The sequence below is a fragment of the Anolis carolinensis genome, unplaced genomic scaffold (assembly GCF_035594765.1).
Source record: "Anolis carolinensis isolate JA03-04 unplaced genomic scaffold, rAnoCar3.1.pri scaffold_13, whole genome shotgun sequence".
Classification (NCBI taxonomy): Eukaryota; Metazoa; Chordata; class Lepidosauria; order Squamata; family Dactyloidae; genus Anolis; species Anolis carolinensis.
The window spans coordinates 972,933-998,129 of record NW_026943824.1 but is presented as its reverse complement, the minus strand read 5'-3'; the positions used below and the strand labels follow the sequence as shown (position 1 = coordinate 998,129).

At 45.1% G+C, this 25,197-nt stretch overlaps 1 long non-coding RNA gene across 1 annotated transcript; it reads left to right on the top strand.

The window, feature by feature from the left end:
* The first annotated feature begins 673 nt into the window (after window positions 1-673).
* LOC134294225 (uncharacterized) lies at window positions 674-18,433 on the top strand. Its single transcript, XR_010001193.1, has 3 exons — window positions 674-1,014; window positions 8,309-8,369; window positions 16,564-18,433. It is a non-coding gene; the product is annotated as an uncharacterized LOC134294225 (long non-coding RNA).
* The last annotated feature ends 6,764 nt before the right edge of the window (window positions 18,434-25,197 follow it).

Sequence of the window (25,197 nt, the reverse complement as noted above, 5' to 3'; positions counted from 1 at the left end):
CTAGGACTGTGTGATGTATTTTCGGATGATGCGCGCAGATCCCAGTAAGGTGGCCTTTTGCAGTTGGCAGATTGTGATTTTGTCAATGTCTATTGTTTCCAAATGCCGGCTGAGATCTTTTGGCACGGCACCCAGTGTGTCCCTCACCACCGAGACCACCTGCACTGGTTTCTGCCAGAGTCTTTGCAGTTCAATCTTGAGTTATTATTATTATTATTATTATTATTATTATTATTATTATTATTATTATTGCTCAGTGGCCAACTATAGTCCGGCCCTCCAACGGTCTGAGGGATCGTGAAATGGCCCCCAGTTTTAAAAGTTTGGGGACCCCTGTTTTAGCCCAAAAGCACAAAACTATGCATGCATACTATGACAAAATGCTACAAACCTGCAAAAGTGATCTTGGAGCACTTTTGAGGATACGAGACAATTAAGAGACCCTTTTTGGTGTATCCTTATAACTATTCCCAAACATAGGTATATGAACGTAATTTTGTGTATATCAACCATGAATAAACAAAAGATTTGAGAAGCAAAACGAAGTTCACACAGGGAGTCCTCTGTGCAAAATTAATAGAGGAATGGCGACAGCAAGAAGATGGCACAAAAACAAAGGACAGACATAACGCCATTGAGGACGGAAGGCGGGCCAATGGACGTTGAACCTTTGCTTACGCTGTCATGTTTTGCCGACCCCTGCGGTGATGCCAAGACGGAAATAGACACGCTGGAATGTACTCATTTCCATTGAACATCTGGCTGTCCTGTAGAAAACAAGGTAATTACAGAGACGTGGGGATTCTTGACTTGGCGGCGTGTTCTGTAAACACTCCGCCGCGGAGAGCCGTCCCACCATATGTCTCAAAACAGGGCAGACCTTTTTGGTTTTGTACAGCTGGGAAGCGGAGGGTGTTTTGCTGTGGCTTGTTGACTGATTTTATGTCAAGCGGTCGGAACTACGCACGGATTCGGGTGGTGCTTCGAGTGGGCCTTAAACACGGCTCCGAAAGGGTGAGTCCTGATGTATTTGTGCCTTGTATGTCGGAGCCCCGGTGGCGAAGTGTGTTAAAGCGCTGAGCTGCTGAACTTGCAGACCAAAAGGTCCCAGGTTCAAATCCCAGGAGTGGAGTGAGCGCCCGCTGTTAGCCCCAACTTCTGCCAACCTAGCAGTTCGAAAACATGCCAATGTGAGTAGATCAATAGGTGGCGGGAAGGTAACAGCGCTCCATGCAGTCATGCTTATGGCCACATTACCTTGGAGGTGTCTACGGACAACGCCGGTTCTTCGGCTTAGAAATGGAGATGAGCACCAACCCCCAGAGTCGGTCACGACTGGACTTCACGTCAGGGGAAAACCTTTACCTTTACCTTTTTTAATGTCAGATAAAAAGTAGAATCTCACTTATCCAACATTCGCTTATCCAACATTCTGGATTATCCAAGCCATTTTTGTAGTCAATGTTTTCAATACATCATGATATTTTGGTGCTAAAGTCGTAAATACAGTAATTACTACATAGCATTGCTGTGTATTGAACTACTTTTTCTGTCAAATTTGTTGTATAACATGATGTTTTGATGCTTAGTTTGTAAAATCATAGCCTAATTTGATGTTTAATAGGCTTTTCCTTAATCCCTCCTTATTATCCAACAGATTCGCTTATCCAACATTCTGCTGGCCCGTTTATGTTGGATAAGTGAGACTCTACTGTATTTCATAAGATCCGTACTTACGAGGCGATATGGATTCACAGTAGTTACTATAGGGAATTGAGGTTTCCATACTGTAATCCTATCAAGAAAAACAAACTGAAGGTGGGCATTGAAGCTGTTTTTGTCTGTGTGGTTTCCACATCACGCTTCAGATACCTGCCTTGCAGCAACAGTGTGCCTTTCATACATGGTCTGTCATCTCCTCCTTGAAAGAGACTTCAGAGTAAACATCGGAGTGGTTGAGGTTGCGTGGGGCAGATCCAAGTGGCCTGGAACACAAGGGAGGGAGTGTTTTTGAACTGGTTGCCTGTCTGAGCCATGCCTTCTGTTTACTCAAAGACTAGGGTTGCTTGAGAGCAGTGAGAACTCAATTAGAATATGTTTGTGGAAGTTGGAGATCCACAAAGGAGGAACAGTGTGTAAAATGGTTAGAAAGTTATCCTGGAACTTGTGTGATGGTGGTTTCAGTCCCCACCAAGCTTCACGGACCTCCCTGGTGTCCATGGTCCATTGCTCGCTCTTCTCTGACTTGGCACGGGGAGGAAAACTATATACACTGCCTTGGGCTGATTGGAGGAAACATGGAGTAAATCGTCAACCAATGTGTCTGGAGCAGCAGTTCCCGATCTTTTCTGAGTCACATCCCCATTTTGTAGAGGCAAAGTGACCCACAACCCTGATAACTGCGCATGAACCTGGACCTCACAACAAGCTAACCTGACAAATGAAATCATGCCCTGACCAAGCACTCAACTCAATCTTCTCAATCTCTCATTCCAACCCTAATCTAACTTGAACCCCACTCAAAAAATTGTAAACTTAATTTTGCAATTCTGTTTAAGAGGCACCATTTTATTATCCAGTTGGAGATAATAACAGGGCTTGTGCATCCATGGATTTATTACGGCATCCATGGGGGCCCGAACCAAACCCTAGCAGATACCAAGAACCAACTGCATGTGTTATAGAGGCATATTCCAAGAAGGGGACTCTCTTGAGAAGTTGTTTTCAGCAATTGACTTTCTTGGCCCAAAATTATTCCTTTCAAAACCGTCGTCCCCAATTCAGTGGCCGCCTTAAAGGGATCCAAGTGATTTCCCCCCTTCAGGTGCACGGAGCAGCCATCATCTAATTTAGATAAATGAAAACATACAGTGTTAACTGTGGCTGTAATTGCTTCTTTTGGAAAAAAAAACATGGAGAGGAAAGAGCAGAAGGTATGATGGTGGGATATGCAATTAGCACCACAGCGAGCAGAGATCGTGGCAGAAAAAGCACTGTAATTTCCTCATCACTTTTGTCACTTTTGACTTAAGTGATGACGGGGTGATGTGAAACCCTCAGCAAGGATTTGCATAGGAGGCAAACATTATCCTTGGGCAGCTGTTGATCATAGCAATTTGTTTTGACCCATACTAAAACAAACCGGCTAATAGGCTTGTGCATGGATTCGTTTTAGATGTTTGCCTTCAGCTGTTTCGGCTAGTAGGCTTGTGCACGGATTAATTTTAGATGTTTGCCTTCGTCTGGTTCGGTTAGTAGGTTTGTGCACGGATTCGTTTTAGATGTTTGCCTTTGTCTGGTTCGGCTAGTAGGTTTGTGCACAGATTCGTTTTAGATGTTTGCCTTCATCTGGTTCAGCTAGTAGGTTTGTGCACGGATTCGTTTTAGATGTTTGTCTTTGGCTGGTTCGGCTAGTAGGCTTGTGCATGGATACATTTTAGATGTTTGCTTTCGGCTGGTTCGGATAGTAGGTTTGTGCACGGATTCGTTTTAGATGTTTGCCTTCGTCTGGTTCGGCTAGTAGGTTGTGCACGGATTCGTTTTAGATGGTTGTCTTTCGCTGGTTCGGCTAATAGGCTTGTGCACGGATTCGTTTTAGATGTTTGCCTTCGGCTGGTTCGACTAGTAGGTTTGTGCACAGATTCATTTTAGATGGTTGCCTTCAGCTAGTTCGGACACCCGTAACGGCATGGGCTCTGCCACTTATTTTTTCCAGCCACAACAGAACAGTGGCTGCTGAAAAATGGCTGTTTTCTGTTTCTTTCAGCGACACGTGGAGTGCGGGGAGGGAGACAGCCGCTAGAAGGAGAAGGATCCCAGAGAGGGTGCTATCTTAAGCCCTTGCAGTTGCCATAAACCCAGGTTTCCTAAAAAGCGGAAGGGAAAGCATAACATTTAAACATTTAAAAACCCACAAGAGGGAGTTCTGGGAATTGAAGTCCAAACCACCATGCGTCACAAGAGAGGAGAAAAATGGGCACAGAGCGAGAAACCTCAACTCGCATCATGTTTCAGGACGGAGCACAAGGCTCCTTGAATGCTTGAGCCTCACGAAGTGCTTCTGGGAAAGCGAGTTCTCATTTGCATCAAGCGGGCGCTGGGAGGATCTTCGGGAAGGCTGTGCCACTAGTACTGCAACACAAAACATGCTAAGTTAGAGAAAGTAGCGTTTGTGGCTCTGCAATGCTTAGCAATCCAATCAGGAGAGATGCTCCAGCCTGGCTGTGAACGAGGCAGTTGAGCCTGAAGCAAGGAGCGCATTCCCGTCTCCCTTTCTCCATATGTGTCTGCAACCCATTTCTTTGCGAAGCTCCAGCTGAGATAATTATAGCTTCCCTCAAACTCTCCTCGCAGACGTTCTGTTCTCTCTTCCCCTCCCAATCCCATCAGCCCTTCATTTGTGTTAAATCATAGAGTATGCGTCTATGTGTACGGGTTTTTCTTTTTGCCCCCTCAAGTGCTGCGAGAGAAAAATCCAATTAAATTGCCTCATAGGCGCTGACATTCTCCTTATTGATCTTCTAACCTTCTCAAACAAGTTTTTAAAAGATACTCAAACGTGCCTCATATCACTACATTGTATATACGGATGGCAAAGTGTGACAGTTACTTTCAAAGATCCTTACCAACACAGGTAGGCCTTTGTATCTGGGATTTGTTTGAAAACGAGGGGATTCGTTTGCGCAGACTTCAAAGGGGCGTGAGGCCAGAGATCCCTATGAGATCCCCATGGTGAACGGTTGGCTGCCACTGCGGAAGCTGGGAACGCCTGCCATTACTTTGTATAATAAGCTGGCACCATGGTTGTGACTATATCACAGGCAAAAAGTTTCTCCTAATGCAGATAGAATTATCATAGTTGAAGTTGGCACCAACAGCTGGCATCCTTGGACATTCGTCTAGACCAGGCATGGGCAAACTTTGGCCCTCCAGGTGTTTTGGACTGCAACTCCTACCACACCGTGCCTGCCCAGATTTGGTTGGTGCTTTGAGTGGGCCTTAAATATGGCTCAGAAAGAGTGAGTCCAGATGCTGCAAAATCTTGTGATGGATTTCTGCCACGCTTTGTGGCCCTTTTCAAGCTTCCTCTCAAAGTTAGACCCAGAGATAAGAACAGTTAGTATAGCTAAGGAACCTTATCACATTAGGCAAAAATGCGGGTTGAAGGGGACCTTACCATAATTGTCCGTAGGGGTGTGCAATTCAGCAAAGAAGTCATTTGTGCCTCGTATGTCGGATCTATTTCGTAAGATAATAATAATAATAATAATAATAATAATAATAATAATAATAATAATCATCATCATATCCACAGCTGCTGTAAGAAAATCGCACAGACAGACTACAAACAGAGGCATAACTATGTGGCCCAAATGATCCTGTGGGACTTCCGAATCCAGACTGAAAAGTTCTGGAATACAACACACCAGACATCACAGTTGTGGAAAAGAAAAAGGTTTGGATCATTGATGGGATCATTGCCATCCCTGGTGACAGTCGCATTGACAAAAAACAACAGGAAAAACTCAGCCACTCTCAGGACCTCAAGATTGAACTGCAAAGACTCTGGCAGAAACCAGTGCAGGTGGTCCCGGTGGTGATGGGCACACTGGGTGCCATGCCAAAAGATCTCAGCTGGCATTTGGAAACAACAGACATTGACAAAATCACGATCTGCCAACTGCAAAAGGCCACCCTACTGGGATCTGCATGCATCATCCAGAAATACATCACACAGTCCTAGACACTTGGGAAGTGTCCGACTTGAGATTTTGTGATACGAAATCCAGCATATCTATCTTATTTGCTGTGTCATACAATAATAATAATAATAATAATAATAATAATAATAATAATAATAATAATAATAATAATAATTTTATTCTTATACCCCGCCTCCATCTCCCTGAGGGGACTTGGGGCGGCTTACAAATATAAAAGCTCAGGATTTTATCATAGTATATTTATTGTATGTTGACCCATGACTTTTTTATTGTTGATTGATTGTTTTATTGTTATGTTTTTATATTGGTTGTGACCTGGGCTTGGCCCCATGTAAGCCGCCCCAAGTCCCTTCAAAGAGATGGGGCGGGGTATAAAAATAATAATAATAATAATAATAATAATAATAATAATAATAATAATAATAATAACATACAGTAACCTCAAATACCGAAAATGTGCAAATAAAAATTAAAGACATACGATAAAATCACAACCATTAATAAGACAAAGTTAAAACACAGCAATAAAAACATAAGAATGGGCTGGTCAAAAATGCACTGAGACTTGTAAACATGGAGGAAGTTAAAAGTGCTATAAGATCATGGGGGAGACCCCAAAAATGTGAGTTGAACCCTGAGGCTATGTCAAGAAATTAACCATGCGGATGCATCCGATCAGAAGTAACCGTTAGTACGAGAATTTAACATTCAAGATCCGTACTTACGAGAAGATATTAAGAAACGCGAGGGGCGCCCACGCAAAAAAAAAAAAAAGTAAGAATTAGTCATGTGCATTTGTATGGAATCGCGATCCGTTTTGTTTTGTTTCATTCGTTTCATCTTGTTTTCGTTTTGAAACAAATACCATGCACATCTCTACTAAAAACCGAATGCCATAATCTCTGGATGGGTCAGTTTCCTGTACCTGGGCTGGCCCTTGGTCCAACTCTTTTCGTTTTTGCATCCCTTGAAATAAAGGAGATGCCAAAGCCCTTTCCCACCATCTCCAGTGACAACTCTGAAATGAAAGGCCTGACACGGCTCACGCCAAAGATGTATCGCGGAGCCCAATCTGTGTCGCGTTAGCACCGAAATTCTAATAGTAAGATATATGACAAGCGTCTGGCAGCAGGGAGGAAAAAAATATTAAGATGGAATAGATTGTGCTCGGTGTGATAAGAATGGCAGGTGAAGATAAAGAGATCCATCTCCTTGGTAATAAACCAGAAACTTCTGAGATAGGAAGTTGGACAGAAGTATTAATGACGGGCAAAGCGACTATATTTTATTATTGATCAGAAGTGAAGGTCTTCCTCAAGCCGGTTGGAAGCCCGGCGGGCCATATTTCACTTCCAAGGAGGTCCGAACACATTGTCATCCTAGAACGAAGGCTGCCCACAAAGAACAATCTCCTTGCTTGATCTGATTCATCGTTTGCCTAGAACAGACACATTGATTAAATGCAAATTTACCTTTTCATATGTTTGGTGCCTTTGTTCTTGGCTCTTCGACTGAAAGTAATGCTCTGAACCTTCTTGTTTCTGACTTATGCCAAGCCTAAGGGGTTCTCATGGTAAGATTTGGGGCTGCGGTGGCACAATGGGTTAAACCCTTGTCCTTCTCACCTGAAGTTCGGCAGTTCAAATCCATGGGACGAGGTGAGCTCCCATCTGTCAGCTCCAGCTCTTGCCAACCAAGCAGTTTGTAAACATGCAAATGTGAGTATATAAATAGGTGAGAAAAGGCAAAAAAATGCTCCAAGTAGTCATGCTTATGGCCACATGACCAAGAGGTCTCAGACAATGAAGGCCAGAGATGAACTCTGCCTCCAGAGCCGGAAATGAAAGGAGAAGCCTTTGCCTTTGTTTGTGTGTCTCATTGTATGTGATTGTAACAAGGCATTGAATATTGCCTTTGTCTGCTTTATATATACTGTAATCCACTATGAATCCTCTCGGGGAGGAGGGCGGAATATAAATAAAGTATTATTATTATTATTATTATTATTATTATTATTATTATTATTATTATTATGGAGGGCAGAATATAAATAGTATTATTATTTTATTGTATGACACAGCAAACAAGATAGATATGCTGGATTTCATATCACAAAATCACAAGTCGAACACTTCCCAAGTGTCTAGGACTGTGTGATGTATTTTCGGATGATGCGCACAGATCCCAGTAGGGTGGCCTTTTGCAGTTATTATTATTATTATTATTATTATTATTATTATTATTATTATTATTACAAAAAGCAATTTTCCAGAAGTTTATACTAGCATCATGGAGAAGAAGCCAGGTTTAAGCATGAGTTCTAAACTCATGTCTTGTGTATCTTAATATGTATTTGATAGAAATACGTTTTAATATATCTATTTTATAGAAATATGTGTATTTATAGAATTTTTACAGTATTTATGTCTTTTAATTAGGTTGTAACCCACCTCGAGGAGAGGCGAGTAAGAAATATTATTATTATTACTATTACATGCTGAATGTTACTGTTCCCAGGATCCTCATTAGAGTTTTCTTTTCTTTTCTTTTCTTTTCTTTTCTTTTCTTTTCTTTTCTTTTCTCAGGCTTCCTAAACTCAACAATAAGGCATCTTAAGCAGAAGACAGCTTGGAAAGTGGTTGCAAGGTGGGTTCAAAATGACTGTAGACTTCCTTGGCAGGTCATGTGATGTTGGGAGCCTGTGTAAATCCCAGGCCATTTCCCCCATTTAACAGCTCAATTATGCTGATGGTGATTAAAAAAAAAAGATGGGAGGACGGTGATGAATTGTCTAATTAAATGACCCACTCTTGAGGAATGTGTCAGCAGAAAGTGATGGGCGCGCATAAAACCTTCCTTAGCCTCCAGATTCCGGCTACAGATAGCAAACTGTTTGCCGCAGCACTTTTGCCGAGCCCTCCGGATGGATTCCCGAAATGCCGCCTGCAGATGTTTGAGAAGCTCCACCTTTTTTTATGAGAAAGAGGGTCTCTAAAGGCTCGTAAACACCACGGCTGGGTGCTTCCTTAAATGCTTTCCTGTTGGCACCTAATGTCCCCATCTGCAGATCAAATATTTGATTTGCGTCTCTGGAACGATTTCATCTGCGTGCCTTAAATCAATGACTTGAGAGTGTTGTCATCGCAGGCATGGGCAACCTTTTTTGCCTTGGAGCCACATTGTGGGTCCAGCCGGGAGGGCCGGGTCGGGAGGGAATGGGGTCGTTCACACGCTGTGTAGGGCCCGGGAGAGGGCAGGACAGCTCAAGATAGACACGTGGCAGCTGAGAGTGCTCCGGAAAGCTCTCAGCCGCCATGTGCCTCCTTGAGCTGTCCTCCCGGCATAAGAATGGGGCCTCTCACACCGTCCTTATGCCGGGAGGACAGTTCAAGGTAGGCATGTGGCAGCTGAGAGTGCTCCGGAAAGCTCTCAGCCGCCACGTGCCCCCTTGAGCTGTCCTCCCGGCATAAGGATGGGGCCTCTCACACCGTCCTTATTCCGGGAGGACAGTTCAAGGTAGGCATGTGGCAGCTGAGAGTGCTCCAGAAAGCTCTCAGCCGCCACGTGCCTCCTTGAGCTGTCCTCCCGGCATAAGGATGGGGCCTCTCACACCGTCCTTATTCTGGGAGGACAGTTCAAGGTAGGCATGTGGCAGCTGAGAGTGCTCCAGAAAGCTCTCAGCCGCCACGTGCCTCCTTGAGCTGTCCTCCCGGCATAAGGATGGGGCCTCTCACACCGTCCTTATTCCGGGAGGACAGTTCAAGGTAGGCATGTGGCAGCTGAGAGTGCTCCAGAAAGCTCTCAGCCACAACGTGCCTCCTTGAGCTGTCCTCCCGGCATAAGGATGGGGCCTCTCACACCGTCCTTATGCCGGGAGGACAGTTCAAGGTAGGCATGTGGCAGCTGAGAGTGCTCCAGAAAGCTCTCAGCCGCCACGTGCCTCCTTGAGCTGTCCTCCCGGCATAAGGATGGGGCCTCTCACACGCTCCTTATGCCGGGAGGACAGCTCAAGGTAGGCACGTGGCAGCTGAGAGTGCTCCGGACGGCTCTCGGCCTCCACGTGCCTCCTTGAGCTGTCCTCCCAGCATAAGGATAGGGCATCTCACACGGTCCTTATGCCGGGAGGACAGCTCAAGGTAGGCACGTGGTAGCTGAGAGTGCTCCGGAAGGCTCTTGGACTCCACGTGCCTCCTTGAGCTGTCCTCCCAACATAAGGATGGGGCTTCTCATACAGTCCTTATGCCGGGAGGACAGCTCAAGTTAGGCACGTGGCAGCTGAGAGTGCTCCGGAAGGCTCTCGGACTCCACGTGCCTCCTTGAGCTGTCCTCCCGGTATAAGGATGGGACATCTCACACCATCCTTATGCTGGGAGGAGGGCAAGATATGCAGTGGCTGAGAATGCTCCAGAGTGCTCTCAGGTGCTGCAGGCCACTGTGTCCTTATGCCAAAAGAACAAGATAAATGCAACTCCCCTTTCCTTGATTTCACTCGGGACTCAAACACAGTCTTCTGCTGCATCTAACTTTGCCACTTTCCACCGTATTGACACCTACTCTTCAGGCAAGTCGAAGGCAACTCACCTGCCCAATCCCAGACAAATTGAAATTAGAGCACTGGCTTTAGAGGCAATTTAATAAAGAGAGGCATTGATTCAATAAGGCTCCCAACGCTTTCGCTGGGAGACCTTCCTGCTCATCTCTTGCTCGTAATGTCCACGTTTTTCCATTCAGCGGTTCATTTTGGAGTCGGGGGGGGGGGGGGAGAAACCCTGTTGCTACTCCAGAGGATAAGAGCTGTCAAAGTCCAGAAAGAGAAGCCCAAGGCTTCCCAATTACACAGGTAATTTATAAAGGAACGGAGATACACACTCCGACAATTTCTCTCCCTCGTCCTGGTTGCATTAGGGCTCTCTCCAACTGAAAGGAATAAGAACAAGGGCCGATGGATGAGCAAATGACTGGGTTTTCCCTTGAATACCCACTCCTGTCTACAAGTTAAAGGAATACAATGACTCATGTTTATTTATTTTGATATATATATATATATATATATATATATATATATATATATATATATATATATCTCTGATAATAGGGTTGTGCATTTGGGGTAAACCTTGACCCGTTTCATGTCCTGGCTTTCAGTGGGGGTTCGTGATTCATTTTTTGGGAGTGTCCTGAAATTGGGAGGGCAAATAATTGTTTTTGGTTTAGGGCCCCCAAAAGATCAGTTTTCTATTGTACCATTATGTGTGTGTTTGTGTGTGGGACTTCCCACCCAGGCTCCCCTTGCCAGCACATGCTTTCAGGAGGCGTCTTACCTGTTGTTTCTACTCTAGAGGAGGCACTTTGCTGCAGGCACTGGCAGGCGAGCATGTTTTCCAGGCCTGCATGCCACACATGCCCTCTCCTTGGAAAGGAAGTGTGTGTGTGGCATAGCATGCAGGCCCAGAAAACGTGTGTGCCTACCAGTGCCTGCAGCTGAGCTCCTCTCACTCTAGAGGAGGCACTTTGCTGCAGGCACTGGCAGGCGAGCATGTTTTCCGGGCCTGCATGCCACACATGCTCTCTCCTTGGAAAGGAAGTGTGTGTGTGGCATAGCATGCAGGCCCAGAAAACGTGTGTGCCTACCAGTGCCTGCAGCTGAGCTCCTCTCACTCTAGAGGAGGCACTTTGCTGCAGGCACTGGCAGGCGAGCATGTTTTCCAGGCCTGCATGCCACACATGCCCTCTCCTTGGAAAGGAAGTGTGTGTGTGGCATAGCATGCAGGCCCAGAAAACGTGTGTGCCTACCAGTGCCTGCAGCTGAGCTCCTCTCACTCTAGAGGAGGCACTTTGCTGCAGGCACTGGCAGGCGAGCATGTTTTCCAGGCCTGCATGCCACACATGCCCTCTCCTTGGAAAGGAAGTGTGTGTGTGGCATAGCATGCAGGCCCAGAAAACGTGTGTGCCTACCAGTGCCTGCAGCTGAGCTCCTCTCACTCTAGAGGAGGCACTTTGCTGCAGGCACTGGCAGGCGAGCATGTTTTCCAGGCCTGCATGCCACACATGCCCTCTCCTTGGAAAGAAAGTGTGTGTGTGGCATAGCATGCAGGCCCAGAAAACGTGTGTGCCTACCAGTGCCTGCATCTGAGCTCCTCTCACTCTAGAGGAGGCGCTTTGCTGCAGGCACTGGCAGGCGAGCATGTTTTCCGGGCCTGCATGCCACACATGCCCTCTCCTTGGAAAGGAAGTGTGTGTGTGGCATAGCATGCAGGCCCAGAAAACGTGTGTGCCTACCAGTGCCTGCAGCTGAGCTCCTCTCACTCTAGAGGAGGCACTTTGCTGCAGGCACTGGCAGGCGAGCACGTTTTCCGGGCCTGCATGCCACACATGCCCTCTCCTTGGAAAGGAAGTGTGTGTGTGGCATAGCATGCAGGCCCAGAAAACGTGTGTGCCTACCAGTGCCTGCAGCTGAGCTCCTCTCACTCTAGAGGAGGCGCTTTGCTGCAGGCACTGGCAGGCGAGCATGTTTTCCGGGCCTGCATGCCACACATGCCCTCTCCTTGGAAAGGAAGTGTGTGTGTGGCATAGCATGCAGGCCCAGAAAACGTGTGTGCCTACCAGTGCCTGCAGCTGAGCTCCTCTCACTCTAGAGGAGGCACTTTGCTGCAGGCACTGGCAGGCGAGCATGTTTTCCGGGCCTGCATGCCACACATGCTCTCTCCTTGGAAAGGAAGTGTGTGTGTGGCATAGCATGCAGGCCCAGAAAACGTGTGTGCCTACCAGTGCCTGCAGCTGAGCTCCTCTCACTCTAGAGGAGGCACTTTGCTGCAGGCACTGGCAGGCGAGCATGTTTTCCAGGCCTGCATGCCACACATGCCCTCTCCTTGGAAAGGAAGTGTGTGTGTGGCATAGCATGCAGGCCCAGAAAACGTGTGTGCCTACCAGTGCCTGCAGCTGAGCTCCTCTCACTCTAGAGGAGGCACTTTGCTGCAGGCACTGGCAGGCGAGCATGTTTTCCAGGCCTGCATGCCACACATGCCCTCTCCTTGGAAAGGAAGTGTGTGTGTGGCATAGCATGCAGGCCCAGAAAACGTGTGTGCCTACCAGTGCCTGCAGCTGAGCTCCTCTCACTCTAGAGGAGGCACTTTGCTGCAGGCACTGGCAGGCGAGCATGTTTTCCAGGCCTGCATGCCACACATGCCCTCTCCTTGGAAAGAAAGTGTGTGTGTGGCATAGCATGCAGGCCCAGAAAACGTGTGTGCCTACCAGTGCCTGCATCTGAGCTCCTCTCACTCTAGAGGAGGCGCTTTGCTGCAGGCACTGGCAGGCGAGCATGTTTTCCGGGCCTGCATGCCACACATGCCCTCTCCTTGGAAAGGAAGTGTGTGTGTGGCATAGCATGCAGGCCCAGAAAACGTGTGTGCCTACCAGTGCCTGCAGCTGAGCTCCTCTCACTCTAGAGGAGGCACTTTGCTGCAGGCACTGGCAGGCGAGCACGTTTTCCGGGCCTGCATGCCACACATGCCCTCTCCTTGGAAAGGAAGTGTGTGTGTGGCATAGCATGCAGGCCCAGAAAACGTGTGTGCCTACCAGTGCCTGCAGCTGAGCTCCTCTCACTCTAGAGGAGGCGCTTTGCTGCAGGCACTGGCAGGCGAGCATGTTTTCCGGGCCTGCATGCTACACATGCCCTCTCCTTGGAAAGGAAGTGTGTGTGTGGCATAGCATGCAGGCCCAGAAAACGTGTGTGCCTACCAGTGCCTGCAGCTGAGCTCCTCTCACTCTAGAGGAGGCGCTTTGCTGCAGGCACTGGCAGGCGAGCATGTTTTCCGGGCCTGCATGCCACACATGCCCTCTCCTTGGAAAGGAAGTGTGTGTGTGGCATAGCATGCAGGCCCAGAAAACGTGTGTGCCTACCAGTGTCTGCAGCTGAGCTCCTCTCACTCTAGAGGAAGCGCTTTGCTGCAGGCACTGGCAGGCTCTCACACTTTTCGGGCCTGCATGCCACACATGCACTCTCTTCCCAAGGCAAGGAGGCAAGTTCCAGCTGCAGATGAAAGCAGGCTTGGAGCCAGGATCGGGTCCAGCTTGCTTTTGTGTCAAGCTGATTTTCGTGCGGGGAGGGGGCTTCCTGTTTCATGCTTTTGAAGAAATAAAAGAAACAAAAGAAACAGTAGAAATGAATTCTGTGCACAACTCTACTTGATACCACTTTAAACCACCTTGGCTCAATGATGCGTAATTGTGGGAATCGTAGTTTTACAAAGTCTGCCTAAGTGTTTGGTGCCTCACCAAATGACAACTCTCCCCTTCTACACTGCCATATAATGCAGATGTTCAAAACTAAAATAATCCACATTATCTGTTTATATAGCAGTGTAGAAGGGGCCACAGTCACTGCAGGCAGAGGGAATGGCTGTTATTGGTCCTTCTTTTTTCAGAGTTGTGTCATTTTATTATACGTGTCATGGGATGCATCTGGGTCAAGGCATTCTTTATGAGCCCCTGGTCCCAGAGAGGACTCAAACCCAATCACCCCGAGTTCACACTCACTGCTCTGCCGGGCCTCGTTCCTCCTCTGAAACCCCAAACGGCTTCTTCCCGCAAGTATGTGCTTAGGGAGCCCAAGTCGGAAGGCTTTTTTTGGGGCATTTTTAATTATCAAATGCCCAGCTTGTCCCTTGGATGCCTGCCTTTGAATGGCGAGGCCTGCAGCAAGAACACCTCGCGCGCTGCATGCCAGCACGCTCCTTTTTGAGTTTGCTTTTGATTAAATATGAGGATCTTGCGAAAAATTCCAACAGTTATGTCTGGGATGGTTAGCAGGAGGGGCCCCAGGCAGTCGCCTTTGAAATGCTCGCGCTTTGAAATGCATAATATTTGCATCCAGCTTTTGAACGGTCCCTTCCTCCTTTTCTTCTTCTTCTTCTTCTTCTTCTTCTTCTTCTTCTTCTTCTTCTTCTTCTTCTTCTTCTTCTTCTTCTTTGAACCCTTTGGTTGAAGTTGTTCCATTGCTACTGCTAAGCAGGTGTCTTTCTGTTAATGTTTGGAGATGGGCAAAAATAAATAAATAAGGAAACATCTCTGAAGCTTTGGTTCAGTTCCCCAAAGGAACCATGCTATCGTCCTATGGACGTTCTTAGAAGATCAAATGCAAAAAAGGAAGAATCCAGTTATCAGTAGAAATGGCTGAGTTTATAATACATACATACGGTAAGCTTAGCATGAGCCAACGTGTTGTAGGGGTTTGCGTATTGGAGTAGCACGCCATTAAGTGATTTCTGACTTCTGTCAACCCCAAAGCAACCCTTTCACTGAGTTTTCCTGGCAAAGTTTGTTCAAAAGGGGGTTGCCTTTGCTTTCCTCCGAGGCTGAGAGATGATGGCTTGTGTTGGGTTCTCTTCTCCCAGTTGTGCTGTGGGTAAGTCTTCCACCAGAAGAAAGCACCAAGACACACGCTGGTAGATTCCAACAGATTTTATTGTACAGAATACCAGAATTTTCTCTTTAGCCCATTTATATAGGGGCTCTCACATACCAGAGGGTAATTGAGGTTTTATGGCTGGCCCGTTTTATGGCTGGCATCTGTTCTTTGTCAGTGTGTCCCGAGATGTCAAAGATTGCCAAAGTCTGTTCTCCAGGGTTTGAATCTTCATCTGGCCATGGAAACTCTTGCCAAGTCAAAACAGTTGGCATGGATTTCAACAGTCAAGGCAGATGACATGGTCAAGGAGGAAACGCCTAGTCCATACTCGACAGTCATGTTGCACTCTGGCGCTTTTCACCCAGCACCATACACGAGATCAAGGGTTCTATCTAAGAATGTTTATTGAAGAAAGCAGGCAAAAAGGGTGTCAGGAGACTAGCAAATACAAAAATAGTAAGAATCCAAAAATGTCAAAATATATAAAGTCAAGAGCATCACCGTCCACAGTGTTACTGCAAGCATAAATCCATAAATAAACCCTTCCAGGAAACATAGGCAGAAACTAGAACAGAACTAGAACTAGAACAGAAACTTGAGGATACTGGCAACGTCGTCTCCTCTGAGAAGCGTAAGGCCAACATAATTTAATTTAAGCCCGACCAAATAGCCATGAGATCATGCTGGACGCACTTGGGCTTCAAGGTCTTCTCATGAATTCTCTCAGACCATCTAATTCATAGAATCATAGAATCATAGAGTTGGAAGAGACCTCATGGGCCATCCTCATGGATTTTAATATATTGTCCATTATTTTATTTTATTTTATTTTGTGTATCGTTGGAATGTTTTAAGTTTTTGTCAAATATGTTGTCCCTCTTGTGAGCCACCCTGAGTCCCTTTGGGGAGATGGGGCGGGATATAAAAATAAAGTTTATTATTTATTTATTTATTTAATTATTATGACACAGCAAACAAGATAGATATGCTGGATTTTGTATCACAAAATCACAAGTCAAACACTTCCCAAGTGTCTAGGACTGTGTGATGTATTTTCGGAATTATTATTATTATTATTATTATTATTATTATTATTATTATTATTATTATCCAGTCCAACCCCCTGTTAAGAAGCAGGATTAGTCTAGGCATTGGCCGATCCGTGTCCAGCATAAGGTTCATAACCTTCATAAGGTTTTTATAATGTGTTTTAACAACGTTCTTAATGAATCTGTTTATATTGTTTTGTTTTTATGATTACATTTTGGGCATTAAATTTTGCCAATTTTTGTAAGCCGCCCTGAGTCCCCTCGGGTGAGAAGGGCGGGGTATAAATGTTTTAAATAAATAAATAAATAATTCATTGACCCAACACTTTGGGCCAACTCTTTCTCTCTCAGCCTGACTGACCTTAGAGGTATGTTGTTTTTGCAGAGGGGAACCTCATATGCCACCTTGAGCTCAATGGAGAAAACCCAGATTATGGGAATGTTCACCAACAAAGACACTCTGATGAGATGATGGTGATGAGCCCATGTCGTCTTCTTTATTGATCGACCGCTGTTGAATCTGTCCAGAACAGAAGGTGATGCAAATAACCGTGAGACGAGTGGGAGAGAAAAAGACTTCGTGATGAGGCAGGAAAAGAAGACACACAGCATTTTTCAGTGTCTTAAATGTTAATCACCAGGAAACAAAAAATAAATGAGCTATGGGTATTGTATAATTGCGAGAAATTTTGAGAAATGAGTTGTGTCCAGAGAAATCCAATTAAGCTTATTAATCTGGCACAGAGGAGGTAAGGAGGAGAAAGACCACACATTGTTGGAAACTCAAGGATTTCTTTACACCGGTGTGTGTGTACGTGAGTGCATGTGTGCATGCACGCTTGTGGAAACTACATTAATCAGGCACCCAATGATACTTTCAACCACTTTCCTAACAGATTGCCCTAATTACACTGAGTGGGCTATTGTGCTGGAAACTCTTTGGCTGCTAAAAAGTAAAACACTGAAGTTTTTCAGTGGAGTTACACCAAGTGTGAAGGGCCTGGGTTACCAGTAAAGCCCATTTGTAGAATGTGGTTGTAACGAAGGAGCTTATATTTTATTAAATGCTGCCACCAAATTATAAAGTCTTTATAATGCTGCCACCAACTGTAAAGGGGATTATTAACGCTTGACACCACTTTGGGAAGATGCAGCCACCAAAGAACTAGAGAGGCGAAATTTTAAATTTTGTTTTTCTTTCTTCTTCTTATTTACTTAGATGGTAACACAACTCAGTTCATAATATATGTGACAGAGGCTTAGATGTTTGAGGAACAATAACAAGTTTATTCAGGCACAGAGCTTAATGGTTACAATAACGTTTATCCTTAGAGGCACTTTAGTTAACAGTTGCAATATTAGAATGAGGTGACTCAAACTTCCTAAAATGTCACTTCTTTCTCTACTGCTTCTAAACCGCAGTCACCCTGTGAAATACAATCACAAATTCTCCGTTCCTTATCAGGACACAGACTGCATTAAATAAGTCACCAAACTTATTTTAAACTGACTCAGAAATAAGCAATTGAGCCTCCCTGATCCTTTCAACCCAGGATTAGTCTTCCCTGTGCCTCATTAGAGCACAGACTAACCACTTTTTAAAAACTCTGCACTTCATCACCAAAACGGCAGTTGGCTCCGCCCACTTCTCCATGGCAACCAACCTCCGAGTGCAGAGATGCAACAACTGAAATACTGACCCTTTTAAAAACACAAACACATAATTACACATAACATCTGTAAACCAAAAATTCACACTTCATTACAATGGTGATACTCTGAAAAGCGCCATGGGAGTCTGTCTCCTTCCCAGAAGTCTACAGAACTTTTCATAGACTTCTAAGGGTGCATCAACACTGTAGGATTAATTCAGTTTGGCACCACTTCCATGACCAGGGCTCAATCCCATGGAATCAATGACCAAAGTGCGAAGAGGCTGAAATCTGACTAGTAATTCATTTTGGAGATTCGGATGCCTTCTGCTTTGTATCGAATTCCGATAAGTAATCCGAATCTATGAATGTTTCGTAGGCTGCTGTTTAATTTTTTAATGCTCCATAGATGTCCCTTTCCGGTTCGCAATCTAGAGATTCATATTTACAAATCATACAAATCTCTGAACTGCGAATCAGAACGCCGAAGCTTTGCACACTCCTACCAAATATATACGCATTCTTGATATATGTGTGTGTTAACTCTTTCTAGATACTGGAGTAAAAACATGTAAACATTCAGTGAAATGATGGTAACTTGGAGCTGTTGCTGGTTAATCAGAGAAGTTGGCAGAGAGCAAATATTTTGTCATGACTGCATTCAGAACACATTGCAGGCTGCGGCAGTCTGGCAGATAAAGTAATTTTATAAAAGCCTTTGAAGCAAGTTGTCTCAATCTGTTTCATGACAAAAAAGGCACCGTTTCATGACTCAGTGGATTTTTTGCAGCTGAAACAACAGCGGAGCATCATCTTGAAAATGTTCACAAACAAAGAACTCGCACTGCTCATTAGTTGAAGAGCCTGGGGTAAACAGCAGGGTGGAGCGCCAAGTTTGAGTGGCTGTCAAATGTGTAAAACCTCACGTCTCTGTGTTCATATTTATGCTTGTACATTTGGCACTTGCATCATTTTTGGCCAGATCGTGATCGAAACCTCTGTGTCTGTCTTCGCCCAGGTCAGTGTGTTCTCCAATCTGAAACTTTGGGCTGTTAGCGCAAATGATTGCCAGGCAGGACCCTCCATATACGTGGCTCTAGTCTAAATTCGACCTCACTAGGACAGAACTCTCTTTATGGAACTCCACTAGTCATTTCTTTCAAGGAGGAAAAAGGAACATTGGGAGCACTTTTTGGGTTCAGTCGCTCAACCAACTACTATTGGGGGCAGGACATGGAGACCTTTTCTCTAAACTGGAATAATTGGAGGCTAAAGGTAAAACACTGTGAAAAGCATGCAATCAGTTGCTGGAAACTGTGCTAAAGTGTAAACTACAGGCTAAAAGTGAAGCAATTACTTCTGTGAACAATCAATTTTATTGAGCAATTACCACCAAGGAGGCAGTGGGGCCTTTGCTTTTCTGTAACAAGGAAACCTTCATTAAACAAGGAAATGAGGGGGGAAAGTTCCCTACTTCCCCCTCAAACACCAGCTGCTGCTCCCCAAGTTCCTGTGATTTTGGGACAATCAGAGCAAGGGCGTTCGAGCGGCTTCCAACTGGGTTGCACCTTTGCCACCGACTGTGCAACGACAATGAAATGAAATGGAAATCTGCTTTGAAGTCATAGTGTTGATTGGTTTTGGAATGTTCTTGAACCTGAGAAACCAAATTTCCAAATAATATTTAATGTCATTAAAAGGAATCCAATGAGTTAAAATAAATTAGGTTTTTACAGATATACAAGTTGAGTACTACCCATGATCTAGAATGCTTTGGATTTTGGAATTGTTTGCATATACGGTAGAGTCTCACTTATCCAACATAAACGGGCTGGCAGAACGCTGGATAAGCGAATATCTTGGATAATAAGGAGGGATTAAGGACAGGCCTATTAAACATCAAATTAGGTTATGATTTTACAAATTAAGCACCAAAACATTATGTTATACAACAAATTTGACAGAAAAGGTAGTTCAATATGCAGTAATGCTATGTAGTAATTACTGTATTTACGAATTTAGCACCAAAATATCACGATGACTACAAAAATGCGTTGGATAATCCAGAACGTTGGATAAGTGAGACTCTACTGTACATGATGAAATATCTTGGAGACAAGACCCAAACCCCTCACTACTTTGCCAGCCAGATGAAGACACACAAACCAGGTTGCAAACAACAGAGCAGAGGTTTATTTACTTTCAGGCTGAAAGGATGTCTTTATAGAGTCTGTGCTCAAAATAAATAGGATAAAACCAAGCAACACAGTGCAAGACAACCATTCAAAATCCCCACGTCCTCTCCAGCTTGGTCAGAAATCAGCCAGGCTTCAATCCAGGTCTTTGTTGGCTGGGGAATCCTTATGATGTCAGGGATGGATGGGGTCTCCTTCATGGTGGGATGTATAGTTTTGAAGCATGGAACCAAACTCCTTTTGTTAGGGGATTTTGAGGTAGGCTTGGTGGGCATGCCTCTCATCTTTACTTCCCCTTGAGGATTAATTTCATAAAAAGTTAATTAACTCCCTCTGGAATATGTAGTTTCCAGTTAGACTGCTGGAAATAATGCCTACGGTGAACTTAGGTGCAAGCCTAGCATTACTTTGCTTGTGGTCTGTAGTCACGGGCCCTAATTTTCAGGGTGCAAGTTTTAGCCCCGCGTTGCTTCGACTGCTATTCTGGCTCCGATAATTCATGAGCCACACAATTGCTGAAGGCTCTTGTTAGGGAAATGATGAATTGGAATTGCCACACTGAATCCAATGAGCCAAATTGCCTTTTTAAAAGCAGGAGACATCAGATTATGCGGCTGCAATTCCAAGGCGTCGGCAAAGGGAGATTTTTATTTATTCCCCTCGGAATAGGCCGGAGAGCATTTTCAAAAGGCTTTCGGTGTAATGCCTTACTTGCTGCTTGTACGTATCGGGTACATATGTATTTAAACTCAGCAATTATTCTGATGAATGATGACGTACGTATTTTTCCTCCTTCCAATATTATTTATTTTAAAAACTTCGACTTAGCACAGATTTATACTATTAGCTTCCTTACTTCAGTCCTTTTTGCAGATTCAATAATTTTATTTATTATTATTAGACTGGCTCTGAATGGTTGGCTGACTGGCTGGCTGCTGCAGCCCTCATTGGGCTTTGAAGTGCTGAGCACTGCATTCTGGGAAATGTAGTTTAGGGCAGGGACTTGGGAGGCACCCAAATGTTACAAAATCTTAATAAAAATGATTGGGGAGTGTTTCGATTTCTAAATTTCCCCCACCTTTCCTGCATATTGCTAATACTGATTCGTATGCATGAATCTAATGAATTTGATCTGAAGTATAAATTCAGAATGAAATTATGCACAAGTCTAATGGCTACATAGGGACAACTCTCTCTGCTTGGCTCTTTGGTTTTCACTCAGTTTGGATCCCCAGATGTTATTGAATGACAGCTCTTATCCCTTTTGATTATTTTCCATGCAGACTGGGGATGATGGAAACTGCATCCCAACAGCCCTCGTGGCTCTGAAGTCAGTCATCATATCCATCCACTTTGCATCTCCATTCAAGCCTGAACTTAACCGAACCAACTGTTGCCTTCAAAATCTGGCTACCAGTATTAAAAAACTCTAAAATCAAAACAGTAGATGGGAACCAACACTCTGAGGACAGAGGACAGCTAATGACTGAACAAAGGATGCCTCCAGGCAAGAGACAAAACCTTTCCAATGCTAATTAGGGTGATTAACTGAAACATTAATGCTGGCTTCCAACTGACAAAGGACTCTTGCCACACCCTGGACTCTACACAGATATATATTCTTTCCTTTCCTTACTTAGTTTATCCATACCTCACAACCTCTGAGGATGCCTGCCATAGATGTGGGCAAAACGTCAGGAAAGAATACTTCTGGAACATGGCCAGACAGCCCGAAAGACATACAATAACCCTATCGCCTTCCCGATGTGACTGTATCACAACTCCCATCAGTTCTGATCCTTGTGACTATTGATGAGGAAGACAGGAGTCTGCCATGTAAGATGACACGGTGGGCTGGGTTTAGGCTTAGGTTTAACACCTGTGCTTTGGAGTGTTAGGATTCACCTCTAGTTTTCGTGCCAGCAATCTCAGTCCCTGCGGGGAATCTGTCCTTCAACACCAACCCCATTTCCCTAGAAATGCAATATGAGTCGGAGCAATTTCTTTCGACTGCGTTCTTTCTGCCGCCTTGCCCTCAGAAATAGAGGAAGGTGAACGTCGATGACTTTTCACAGCTGGTTTTGTTTTGGAAAGTGATTGGCTGTTTTTAACTCTCACCACAAGCTCTCCGATGCCCAAAAAAGAAGAGGAAGCGGGAGGAAGGCGAGCGGGTTCATTTGGAGCTGAAAAATCTCCCCGCGTCGGGCTGAAATGATGGTCTGCCTGGCTCTTTCCAGAATGGCCGCTGAGTGCCTTATGCCTCCCGCAGCAGGCCTCCGAAAGAGGAAATCTATTTTCCTTCTCGTCCACGGCCGGGAAAGAGTTTCCCTGCCATGAATGGCTACTTAGGCCCCGGATCCTGGCCGGGTAAATTAGCCCTGCTCCCTTCAATTTGGCTCAGGGCGAGCAGACGCCTTCCAGCCAGGGATTCACGCCTGCGCTTGGCCACGGGTCATTTCTGGCTTGACATACAAACAAGCCTCCAAATCAAAACACCGTCTAAAGTTAAATGGAGTGTGCGGTTTTTGGAGGGTGGGGTGTGTGTATGTGTGTGTGTGCATATATATATGGGGACAGTGTTGGATGGTATAAAAAATAAACGCTATGTCCTCTACAAAGCATTGGTGCGCAAACAAAAATAGAGCTCAGCCTTCACGATCAACTCATGATGGAAGTGAAAAATCCACCAATGCTTCGCCCAACCCTTACGGAAAGAAGTCATAGTTATCGCAAAGAAAACTGTCAGAAGTTTGTCTTGAATTCTCCAAGTGGCAGCATCTTCTCTGAGCAGAAGAGCAGTACATATAACTTGGTCTTATTAATGGTTTGATTTTAATCGTATGTTTTAATTTTTCATTTGTGCGTTTTCGGTATTTGATGTTTTTGTATTTATACTCTTTTGCATTTGTAAGCCGCCCTGAGTCCCTGCGGGGAGATAGAGGCGGGGTACAAGAATAAAATTATTATTATTATTATTATTACCTTACACTTTTCAAATGCTAAACAGCTTCGGCCGGATTGTACCACTTCAGGTCCAGAATCTAAGTCACTTCCTGTCTACAATCGGAAAAGATATACAGCGGTATCACTACCAACCATTGCAGATTTGATGGGAACAAGATATTCAGAAATGAAAAATTCCACCCAGACAGATCTGTGTATCTCTTCAAGGGCTCAGGTTTGTCCCATTTGCCACAACCAGTACTTTGTATGGCCTTATATGTGCCATCTCTGCAGCAGTGTGATCCATCAGGATTGCTGCATCAAAATGTCTATATAACTGTATGCGCCTTCCACTTAACTTCTTTGAGGTCATACGACTTACCAAGGAAGAATATCTGGTCCTGAAAGACCAGAAAACTGCACAGCCATTATATGCAGTACAACACTGGGATTCAACAAGAAATCCTCTTGTGTTGGAGCCGCACTGTGTATTGCCACCCCTGGTCTCTTGTACAAAAAGCATGATGGATTGGCCTTTTATGGACATATGTACACAATGTGAACAGCACCTTTTGAAGCTCCTCTACCAGCAATCCTCTTGTACAAAAAGATCTGTGTTATTGACTGTGTCGGAATAAACAACCCACTACTGCAATGTAAAAACAAAACAACAAAAATTATGGGGACATTGCCCGGATGTGTTAGCTGGGAGGCTTCTCTCATGTTCCCACAAGCTAGAGCTGACGGATGGGAGCTCCCCCGACTTGAGAACATACTGCAAGTGGCTTCTGGTGTGAGAGAATTGGCCGTCTACAGAGAGGTTGCCGATCCTGCCTTGAGGCTTCCCAGTGGGGCACTGAATCCATCTTTCAATGGGAATAGTGGAGGAACTCTCCAAGGTGCTGATCCGTAGCTAGAAAACAGCTTCGCCATCACCTTTGCCACGACTATTGAAGTCTGGATGGAAATCTGGACAGGATGTGTGTGCCAACACGGGAGTCGGCAGCTGTTCTAGAATCCCTGAGCTTTGAATTGTGCCTCTTTCGCACCAGGCTCTGGTTGATGGACTTCCAGTCTTTAGTTAAGAAAACGAAATAGATCCTCCGACGTCTGCTCTCACCCCTGAACGGTGCTCTCTGGCCGGCAGTGTCTCGCATTGATTGGGAGGAATCAATGGGGTCGACTCTTTTATTTTACATAGTCTACCACGGTCCCTGTTACCTTGCAATTTCTCAAGGAAAAATCTTTTGGAAAGAACTGGAGAGTGTAAAACAGCCTGTCCCCGGTTCAAACACTTGCAGGCAAACCATCTGCTTTTGTTTTGCCTTTAGTTATGCTCAGGGAGGCTTGAACAGTTGTTGCCTTTAATGAGGGAAAGCTCATTACAACCAGCTTCTGGGAGCAGTGTTTCCGAGCAAACAGACTGGGCAAAAACCAGAGCTTGGAAATGTTTCCCTTTTTTGGATTACGGCTCCCAGGGTCCCCCAATGGCTTCTGAGTGTTGTAATCTCAAGATGATATCCGTTCCTCTTTGTAACCTCCACGCTGATTGGGAGATTCTGTGTGTTGTAGTCCCCATACACTCTCTCCAAGGCAAGGAGGCAAGTTCTGTTTCTTACTCTGGAGGAAGATGCACGCGCTTTCTGGGCCTGCATGCCACACACACACACTCTCCAAGGAGACATGTTTTGTTTCTTACTCTAGAGGAAGGTGCATGCATTTTTTGGGCCTGCATGCCACACACACACTCTCCAAGGCAAGGAGACAAGTTTTGTTTCTTATTCTAGAGGAAGGTGCATGCATTTTCTGGGCCTGCATGCCACACACACACTCTCCAAGGCAAGGAGACAAGTTTTGTTTCTTACTCTAGAGGAAGGTGCATGCATTTTCTGGGCCTGCATGCCACACACACACACACTCCAAGGCAAGGAGACAAGTTTTGTTCCTTATTCTAGAGGAAGGTGCATGCACTTTCTAGGTCTGCATGCCACACACACACACACGCTCCAAAGCAAGGAGGCAAATTTTGTTTCTTACTCTAGAGTAAGGTGCATGCACTTTCTGGGCCTGCATGCCACACACACACATTCTCCAAGGAAAGGAGGCATGTTTTGTTTCCTGCTCTAGAGGAAGGTGCACATGTTTTCTGGGCCTGCATGCCACACACACACACACTCTCCAATGAGACATGTTTTGTTTCTTATTCTAGAGGAAGGTGCATGCACTTTC